Below are 11,021 nucleotides of genomic sequence, written 5' to 3'. Positions count from 1 at the left end.
CGTGTGTTAGCACAAATCACTGACAGTTTTAAGACAATGCGTTGAGGAGTTCTGAAATGTACCATTTTTGGTCTCATTACCCGCTAAAACGACTTCAAAAACTGAGAGGATTGACAACTACACGCTCAGCATGCGCTATAGCGTTCATGTTAGACAAGATATATGTGAACAAAACGGACTGTTTTGGATAAAGATTTGATTGTTCTGTCTAATGACATGCAAAACATGTTTCGGTTTAGTTGTTCTGATTTGTGTTGTTGATTTTAACACGGGAAGCTTGATTTTGTGAATTTGATTTGTGGGAGGGGGGTGGGGGTGTCTGTGTTGCAGGTTTCACTGCATAGACACTACGTCATGAAAACCCAATTTTGTTTCTGAATAAAGTAGGGAAATTAATGCCCTTTTCAGTCATATACTAACTTGGTTTTTCAATCAACAGCCTCATCAGTAAGATCTGCCCTCAAACGCATCTGCCTACTTTTTTATGACGGGTAGTGTAGAAACCTCTGCAAGCATTCTCAGCCGAATCAGATGGAAAAGCACAGAATTGTGATGGTACTCTGAATTTGATCATCGTCCCCAGCGAACCCAGGAACCAAGGTGCAAACAGCCTTCCCTTAATGTAGCGGTCCTTCCTGAAAAATAAAGAAAACATATAACTGAGCACCTTCAGTATTTACGGGGATGGGTTTTGGTTAGCGAGGGGAGGGTGTGTGTTGGGGGGAGAAGGTGTGTACGTGTTGAGCAGTGTGTTTGTGTGTGTGTGTGGGGGGGGGGGTGAGGAAGCACTTGCTCTTCACATGACCATTGGGATCGGGGATGGTGTGTGTGATATTGTAATCAAAACTATTAAAAAAATCTGTGCGTGTATGAACTTTGTGCTCGGCAGAAATGTTTCTCGATTTTAGTCAAAAACAAGTGTGCCCTCAACCCACACACTTTCGCTCTTCAGCATCAACACTATACAGTTTGAGTTACATTGGGAAATGTGTCTCGATTTCAGTCCAAAACAGAACTTTCAGGATCCAAAGCACTCGCCTGTCAGCCTTTTTATTAAAATACATTCAACCCACCACATTTTCCAGTGATGAAGATTCTGGGGATGTGTGTTGATCCCATTGATTTTGGCCATTTCAGATCTGGCCAGTTGTACATGGGATAGGAACATAACTTCACCCAGACACATAAAATATTGACACCCTGACAGTCAGTGACTGCTTCATGTGCATAGTTGAATTTTGTTTATGAACGAATTTCTCAAAAGTCACTCGCAGAAGTAAAGAAGTAACATTTTTGTTAATCTGAGAGTGGTTTCCACAACAAAATCTAACTCTGAGCAGGAAGAAGCCAGGGTGTTGAATGTAGAAGTATCCGAGTGAACAGATTCATTCTTATTCCATGTAAAAGCCTGGCAAGATCTAGGATGGTGAGCCAAGGGAAGAATAACTGTATGTGCCTTTAAAATAATTCCAGTAAATTAGTAATGATTTCATTTTATCTTGCAATTTTGTTTTACTTTCCTGTGCTGCATTAGTTCATTCACACTGTGTAATTTACTTTAAGAATAGTGGCAAAGGATTTGAGAAGAGAAAGAGAACTAAAACCAAGCTTTATGTACCATTTTGTATAAATAGTACAAATTGTACTATGCAAGGATACATACAGATGTAAGAATTTATTTTATACAAAGCCGTAATGTTTTTGTGTCAATAAACTTGCATCTCCTGCCACTACTCTCAGATTCAGATGTAACAAGTGTTGACATAGCTGAATGTATCTATCTAGATTGTAAGTGCATCTAATGTGAAACGCAGATCTCTTTACAACACAACGTACAAAAGTCTGCCAAAAACATCTACACAGCTTCAAACTACTATCACCAGTGCCAATTTACATATCATAAATTAATTTTACAATAACAATTTAATAGGCACAAGCAGGTACTTGGTAGTGGTACAGAAATGTGTGACTTACTCTTCATGGTAGTCTGTAAAGCAGCATGTCCACTCAGTCTGAATCCTCTCCAGAATCCATATATATCTGAATGCAAGAGCTGTATGAACACTTCATCACACATCATCTCTGGTTTCTTAGGAGGCCTGAAAAAACACACCATAAAATAATTAATTAACAATAAATAATAACTGTATTATAATTAAACCACTCGCTCATTGATTCTTTTATCCCCTCTTTCACAATCATAGTTTATACAGCAGCATTTACCTCTGACTCTGTTCATGCAGAGTAAATATCAAGTATTTAAACAGAAAAATAAGTCATTGTTGAATAACCCTTCTAAAAATACACAATAGACACACTTTCAGTGGCAGTGATTCAAGTGAAGTCAGTTTCTTTCTTCATTTGTATACACACAAAAATTGTTTTGGGCCAGTTAGTGTTACTCTTGGCTTTACACACTTACTATATATATCTAATTACACATGCATTCAGCTTAGAAAACATACTTCTAATGTTGGGAGTGCAGTGTGAGCCAGGACATTTACAGCAAATAAGGATACACAACAGTTCATTCAGAGATAGATTTGCCATTCACTGCATTATATTGTTAGTTGAATGAGATAGATCTACAGCGATGCTTCAATGCATTAGATTAGCTTTGTTTTAGTGTCTACTGTTCATTGCTCCACCGTGGGAAATTCAGTCAACAGTGCACAGTTCCGAAGAAACCGATGCTGCTGTGCATAATCATTGATGCATTGACGATCGTTCATTGTCAATGTCACTGTCAGAAAAACAACAACTGTATCTTTCATCGTCACCACTACACAATGGCTCGTAGGCCTATTTTCCTATGACACTGAACACGGTTTCGGAGACACTCAGACAGTACTGCCTGGCCCATAGATCTAGATCTACCCTTGCTCTCACGTTCTAACAAATGTATTATTCAGGGACGTAGCACACCTAATAAAAGTGGCAGGGCGGAAAAAAATGGAAGACAAAATGCTGAGACAGCTAAGGAAATATGGGGCTTACACTACCGCCCCCCCCCCCTTCCCGTCCCCTTGTAATGGTCTAAAAAAGAAAGAAAACATGATGCGATTTCGTGCCTTCTGAGCTCAGTTCCATCTAATCATCTTTCCATCCTCCACCAAACAACGGGCTGGTGAATGTATCAGTGATTATCAATCGACTTACATTTATATCTAAATTCCGATACGTTGAATGTGATGAGCACTTACTTCAAAAGACTTTCGTCTTCATTATTGTCTGACAAACTGGTTTACTTCTAAACAAGCAATTTATTGATCCGTCCAGCCATCAACATTGGCAGCCTGAGTGATGACTAAAAAATAGAGGGATTTGTCAGAATATTTTTAGCGCGTTTTCGATCCATCACAACCAGGATGCACACTTGTGTCCATTGTTCAATTCTCTCTCTACATGTTGTTTCATGTGACACTGTTAACCCCACAAGTTACTGTGTTACTCAATTGTTATAGCGTACTTACGGTTGACACACAATCACTCACCCCTCAGTCTGACCCCAGCTTCACACACATAATATACAAAACATTTCTTACCTCCATTGTTTCTCATGGGAGCAGACGGACGAAGAAGCAATTTTCACTAAATTGGCGCCAATTCACGACTTTCCGACCTTGACATTGTAGTGGGGGTCAAGTGGGCGTCGGCATCATTGTCCAATCAGAAATAGGGATGCGCTTCCGCTTCCTGTCCCGCCCAGTCTGCGCAAAAGAAATGGCGCAAAACTGTTTGCGCGGAAAAAAGTGATGAAAAAAAAGAACACAACCTGGTTTGATAACCAAATGATTGCGACCTTGCATTCTAGCATCATTTAATGTGGAACAACGACACATCTGATAAACAAATAGCCAGTTTGTTACCAACATGAGAAACTAGGGTTTAGAATCGAAGCGGTAAACCCGGACGCTATTTGTACACGTAAATCCGGAGAAGCAATCGAAGTAGGTGACATGTCGTTTCACTCCGAGTGTTGCAGCACCGGCCCTCTACCCGCCAAACCCCCACTAGGCAGGGAAAGTGGTTCGACCTTGCATGACTGCAGGGCAAGTTCGATTTTGCTAGCTAAAATTTCTGCTAGTGCTGCCTTGTCTAGATCTGAAACTTTTTCAATTGGATTTTTTTTCTCTATAATACTGGAATAAGTGGGTGCTTTTCTAGATCTAAGCATCGACCGATAGACAAAGATGTTCCTTGCATTGCATTCTCCTAAATCTGTTATTCTAACCAGTTTGTTTAAGAATATAATTGTTTGTTTTTTGTTGATAATCTTACAAGATTTTTTCTTTTTTAAGTAAGTGGTTTCACACGTATAACATGAGACCCACATGCACTAGACAATGGAAGTTGAGGTCCTCGTTTAATACAACAAATGCCAGTATTATATTTCAGACTCCTTTTGGAGGAATGTGTGGGGTTTGGGTGTTGAACTTGAAGTGGTAGATTGTTTGCACAGGTATGAATGTTCGTACGTTCGAACGTGCACACATGTATGCAGGCATTTGTTTGTCAAGCAGGAACATGCAACATTTTGTTGACCGTATGTGAGTGCGTGTGTAATAAAACCAACGACAAACAATACAAAAAGCTCCAGCTCTGCTTCTTCACCAGTCACAGACGCATTGCGTTGTTCAGCTTTCCAGAAATATATTAACTCAGTCAGAACCCGCTTCATGAATATTTTATTTCAGGAAAAAGTCAATCGAATCTACACAAAAAAAAGGTTATTGCGTTGTTCTGTCTTTGAGACTGTATCACATGATATTGAGCTACTAGAAGAAACATGTCTGTGGCATAGTTTGACCCAACAGATAGAGAAGTCAACAGAGGTATTCTGCCGTCAGCAGCTTTATTGCTGTTTTGAATTTGATCTTGCATAATTTTATTACATAATTTTGCAACACACAAAGAAATCGTAATTGAATATTTTACGCAAAATTGAATAATATGAACAAATATTATTTTAAGAAAATATGAGTGTGAGGATGGACGTATTTTGAGTGAAGTAGCAGAAATTCTTTTTTAAGTTCTTTAGCTACATGCACACGTTCTGTTAATTACGTTCTTAGCAGGGAGATCCAGATTAATAATACTGCTGTGACAGGTTGTGGTTTCCATACACACTTTGAATACAGGAAAAAAAACAGAAAAAAAAAACAGTTAACAAAAAAATGTGCACATAGGATTAAAATATTAAAGTGTACAGAATAAAAGCAACATATGTACAAAAACAAATCTCGTGGTTCTCTTGTCAAACCCACTGTAGTAAGCACAGAATAGGAGAGAAGATTTTGGAGAAAGTGGCTTAACCTACTGAAGTAAATGATCAAAAAGATTCTAAGCATCCAGTGCTAAAGCTCTCAAATCACAAGACAAACACACTTGTTGTGGCTATCCGAACTGTTGATTTAAAAAAAAAACATACCCACAAATTGTAAACATCTATTACAAAATTATAGATATTGTATGGATCTGTCTTTGTAAAATATACTGTACAGAAAATTTTAAATAATCTGCACAAATCTCGTGGTTCTCTTGTCAAGTAGTAGGCACAGAAAAAACCAAAAAAAAACCTGTGTTTTGTCTTGTAAATTATACTTTACTAAATGTGTACAGTATTCTAAGAAAAGAAAAATTCTTCCTTTTTATCATATCAATTGCCTCCCTTGAATTTTATTTGTAAAATAATTCTGAGAAAAAAAGCTTTCTACTTAAAAGCAGTGCAATCAAGAAAATGGGTACAACCTGTGTGTATACCTTTATTCCTTATTCTTTTTATTTAACTGAGGATGTCACTACGCAGTTTTACTGATTTAAAAAAAATTCGCTTCAAATTATCTCCCTTGAACAAACACTTCTTTTTACAATTAAATTTTGTTTACACGAAGAGGTAGTTTTAAGGGTATATACAAGAAAACAATATTGCAACCTTAGATGTATTTACATTTGGACTAATTCCATTAAAAAAAATTCAAACTAAAAATAAAACAGATTTTGGGGCTGTGCACAAGCTAATAGGATTAAACACGAAAGTCGTACCGAAAAATCGTCAAATATTTTTGCTAACAGCTATACTTAAACATAAGAAAATATGATCTGCATCTCTTGTTATGAAGATGATGGCACTGGTCCACCGAAGTGCATGCCATATATGCTTTACTGTGCGCTCTCCCTCTCAATGGTCTTTCTCTGGCTGACTCGATTCTGAGGAGATAAAAGAAAACACATTCAGGACAAGCTGTAAAAATAACAACAAAACTAGTATTACAGGTTCGTTTTTCTAGATGGGCTACTCACCTACATCACGTTTCATGGTTGGGTTCATGTTAGTTAGCAACATGTTTTCAAATTCTCATCAGGCAATCACGGCTGACACTAAACACAGAACAGGTGGGAAAGACATAATTCAATTTACTCACCTTCCTTGCATTGTGAGACTGGCCATATGAATCTGCTGAAGTAGTTCCTGCACATATTTAATCAAATATTCATCTAAATAACGTGTTAATATCGCTTGTTCTAGCAAATCAGACTTGACAGTTTTCTGAAGGCTTGCACAATTTAAGAGCTTTCCTGTCCCCAATCATTACAATAACTGAATAAGAAACAACATCTATTCTAGTATGCAAGTATTTTCAGGGTATGAAGGTTTTAATATAATGTCGGTTCTTCTGGGGGCATGGAGAAACACCTTACATAAAGTAGAACATACACAACAAATTTCAAACAATTGAAGACGGTCACACCATAGTTTTACTCACAAACAAACAACAGCAATACAATAAACAGTCTGCAAACGCCTACATGTTGTCTACACTAGGTATAAAAAAACAAAGAAGCACATGAAGACGGGCTTTGTCAAGTAGACCATTATAGCGAATGAGCAACAGCTGATGATCCAGACCACCAAATTGACATGATTTCCCCTTATTCAGTTTGTGATTGTAGTCATATTGACGATGCATGACTTCAATTTTTCTAAGTAAGTCTCTTGGTGCGTTTACGGATACATTCATTGTCACAATTACGACATGCTAATGTCTAACCTGGGTAAACTTCAATTCATGACTTTTTTTTTAACTGGCATAGACATTATGAGCATACCAGAATTATTTTCCTGTTAGACTGTCTTCTTCTTTTTCTTCTTCTGCGTTCGATATTCATGGCTGTCATATCGTCAGGTCAGTGGCTGCCATGAAGTCTGCATAAACCAATTAAATAAATAATTAAGGAAAAAAAAACACCCTTACATCATAATAAATCAGAACCATCAAAACCACCCCCCACCCATCCAATAAAACCTGCATACAAAAACACTTCAAAATAAAAAAAATGAAAACATTTAATTCCACTTCAAAAATATAAAAGTTGTTATGCTTTATTTTCATTATCTCTTTACACACACAAAAATTGCTGTGCAAATCTTTTTAAAAACATCAATGCCCGAGACACCAGTAACCTGTTTATGTTGTTGACCTTGTAGCTTTTCAGTTTAAGAGGCTGTTCAAAAAACCGTTTCCCTGGAATCTGCACTATGATAACCATGAATAATACCATAGGGAAAATATTACATCACCAAGACCTAAAAAATAACACCAACCGACACTCCTCACCCTTATTTCACCCACTATGCCAACCCAAAGACTGGAAAATAATAATCAAATACAGAATGAACAAAAATGCTTGATTTCATTTCTTCAATGATAAGTTGAAAATCTTCATTCTTCATAATAATGTTATTGGCATAATGTGTAATTGCCACAATTTACAGAGTTTTATGAAAAAATGATGCGATAAAAATCAAAGGGAAAACATTTGTTCATATACTGATACCTTATTTACCTTGTGGCTTGTGTGCCCCAGGTTTAGGAGCTGCTCAAACGTCCATTGCTCCTCAGTCTGCAAGAAATTAAGCGATGGCCTGAAGGAGAATGGAAAAAAATCCTTTGTCAGCACCCTGTGTATGTGTGTGGGTGGGTGTTTTAGATAAATAGGCAGGGTGGGGTGTGTGGGTGTGTGCAATAGGTACCACGCCTAATGCAGTCTGCAAAACAAGTGCAACACTTCTACAGAGCTTTTATGATACAAAGCTTCAAATAAGAAACACATTACAATCAAATGAAAGCTGAGCCTGTCATTGCAAAATAAGAAGGAATATACAACAATCCAGTGGCATGTAAAATATTGTTCCTTCAGAAAGATGGCTCTGACAGCAGAAACAATTTAACTTGAAGTTTGAGTCAAAAATTATTTCTCTACATTAGCGAACGTAGGCTACTTGCAGTTATACCCCTCACACATGAAATATTCACAGATTGAATAACAGTTTGTTCCCAATGTTGCTTCCGTGTATCGGTTAGATCCATCTCGGTTAGATCCATCTGCAGAGTACGGATTGTCATCCGTTTAAAAAGGAAAAACAATCAGAACTTGTCATCAGTGATCAACCTACCTTGCAAGAGTGGGGTGAAACACTCACTTCCTGCCAACATGTCTGCAAAAAAAGGAAACAATGCCAATGAAAGCTTAAAATGATTCTTTTGTTCAATATGTGTACACGTGCTTCATTTCTGGGGTGAAAGTGTAAAATATATCGATGGATTGATAGAACAATATAGCCTCAAGTTCACCGCACCAAAAAATACTTATCAATCAACATTGTCATCACTCGATCAGCTATTCCATCTCTTTCATGTGTGTGTGTGTGATGGTGTGAGCGTGTGTGTGTTTGTGTACGTGTGTGTGTGTGTGTGTGTGTGTTTGTGAACAAGCTTTGAAAAACGTATGTTTACCTTGCTCTAGATCTACTGATTTTCGTAGGCGGAGACTTCTCTGCCGTGAGGGCGGCTTCGTTTCCCTGGCAGAATTCAACATCTTGTACAGATCTGCCGGTGATTTTCTTTTCCTCCGCTTCGTGAGTCACTTGATCCACAGATTTAACGAACATTGAATGTTCTTTTAGTTCTTGTGACGGAAGTACAATCAAGGAATTAAGTGGGCATTCCTGAGTCCTCTGCTGGCTTCATGTCCACAAAGTAAATCGCACAAACTTGCAGGGTTTGGGGGGTAGTTTATTACTTTGAAGAAGAACAGCTAGTCGTCGCTGCCCGTTCAGCATTCTTCGCGCGACTTTTGCAGAGGAAGGCATATGCATTTTTTTTCTCCTGCTAAATGTTGCCAGGGTGCACAAACTGAGAAAGCATTCCCGATTTTCCACAATGTTCTACTTCTTTAGAGTCTTTTGCACAACATGATTTATAACTGCCAGTGTTAGTGTACGTCTAATTCATGATGCCTACCCGACAGCTGGGTCAAAAGTTACGTTCGAGAAAATACTCGAACTAAGTTCCAAACAACTCGAAGAGCAGACATGTAACATGTGGGATTTTGGCAAGCGGAAACGACGTAGATCTAATGTCATTCAAGGGTATCGTAATGTGGGAATGTCAAGGCCAGTTTTTGACTGGTTTTGAACTGAAGTTGGGCTCCGAATGGAAATAAACACTTCCTCCAGCTGCGCGACCCATTGATAACAACAGTTGGAACTGGTAGGAAGATGAACAGGTCTTGTGAACTGGCTACACACTGTTACGGTTCAAGTATAAGTTCAAAGTAAACACTCAACTGAGGTGGCAGGTAATGGCGGACTTGACTTCCTTCATAACCAAATATCACTCTTCTGACAAAAAAACGCAAATGCTATGTTAAACCGGAAAATACGTAAACCGGAAAAGGAAGCGCATCAAAACCAAAATGGCAGCCCCCATGAAATCCGAAAGGTCACGGAAAAAAGTCGTGAATACTTTTATGGCCTGACGGAACTCGTCACGTGTGACGTTCTCGTCAAAATAAGACGTCATCCTATTCCAGCAGTTGACCAAGACTAACACACACAAAAAAACACCAAAAAACCGACCTTATGCCATCGCGTGAATACTACGTGGGGTGTTCTGTTGGTAGATCTCTCTCTCTCTCTCTCTCTCTTTGTCTCTCTCTCTCCCTCTCTCTCTCTCTCTCTCTCTCTCTCTCTCTCTCTCTCTCTCTCTCTCTCTCTCTCTCTCTCGCTTTTTTTTTTTTTTTTTACGGAAAAAGTGGTCGGGCGGTCGCCCTACATGCCCTACCGGGTGCTACGTCCCTGTTATTGCAATATAATCTGACACACACTCACACACCGAGGCGCACAAACGAACACACACACCGTGGGACACACAAACTACACGCCCACAACGGATGAATCTTGCTCTTACCTGTTGGATGATCCAAACCGATTAAAATCAGCGACAGGAAGATGTACAAACCAAATTTGTACAGTCGCTGATGTAGAAAGTGGAAATTTAGTCAATGTTCATAGCAAATCTCCCGACTCAAGGTAGATCGTGTCCCAAATCAGCTGTGCCGGTCACTTCACGACTTGTATTTGAACCCCCTCCAAAGCGCAATCAATGTTTCAACTTCTTTGTCGACATCATTCTTTGGTTCATGCGTCGGACTGCCGAATATTTGATTTGTTTGTACAGCAAAATCAAAGACTGTCATGGTGGCCGCCATTTGTGTTTTTGCAATAGTTCGAAACTAAGGAATTTGGTCCTCCTCGGAGGAGGACCAAATTTGGGCAAGTTTGTCACCAACTTAGGTCGGAACATTTGAAAATATCGTGCCATGCATTGCGCACTAGAGCGATAGTTTCGAACTTTGGATTTAGTTCCCAACTAGCTTGATAGTCTCCATTCATGCATTCCACTACATATCTGTCTATATAGCTATTCTGATGGACACGTGGGGGGATTCGGGGGCTGTGATTGGATGGTCTCACACATCCCTTTTCCGATCATCAAAGCATAACGCTACGAAAGTTGGCCATTTTTGCCGATATCCAAACGATATCGGCAATAACAAAGACGCATGGTTCCGGTTTCTTCCACGTGTATAAAGTACACGCATACCTCGCCAGGCTTGTGTCTGTGGTTTGTCGACAGACGATGCAATTTGCTTTGTGTGTGTTTTTGTTGTTGCTT

The 11,021-nt window shown here is 38.9% G+C and overlaps 2 long non-coding RNA genes across 2 annotated transcripts; both read right to left on the bottom strand.

Moving 5' to 3' along the window:
* Positions 1 to 437: 437 nt before the first annotated feature.
* LOC138972513 (uncharacterized) lies at positions 438 to 10,566 on the bottom strand. The gene is made up of 3 exons (XR_011457648.1): positions 10,254 to 10,566; positions 1,975 to 2,099; positions 438 to 635 (listed from the first exon to the last, which is right to left on the bottom strand). It is a non-coding gene; the product is annotated as an uncharacterized lncRNA (long non-coding RNA).
* LOC138972512 (uncharacterized) lies at positions 6,076 to 9,300 on the bottom strand. The gene is made up of 6 exons (XR_011457647.1): positions 8,799 to 9,300; positions 8,459 to 8,500; positions 7,849 to 7,927; positions 7,111 to 7,207; positions 6,426 to 6,472; positions 6,076 to 6,210 (listed from the first exon to the last, which is right to left on the bottom strand). It is a non-coding gene; the product is annotated as an uncharacterized lncRNA (long non-coding RNA).
* Positions 10,567 to 11,021: the final 455 nt, after the last annotated feature.

Source organism: Littorina saxatilis, linkage group LG8, assembly GCF_037325665.1.
Source record: "Littorina saxatilis isolate snail1 linkage group LG8, US_GU_Lsax_2.0, whole genome shotgun sequence".
In the NCBI taxonomy this organism is placed as follows: domain Eukaryota; kingdom Metazoa; phylum Mollusca; class Gastropoda; order Littorinimorpha; family Littorinidae; genus Littorina; species Littorina saxatilis.
The sequence above is the reverse complement of the archived record's forward strand: the minus strand, read 5'-3'. Positions and strand labels throughout refer to the sequence as shown.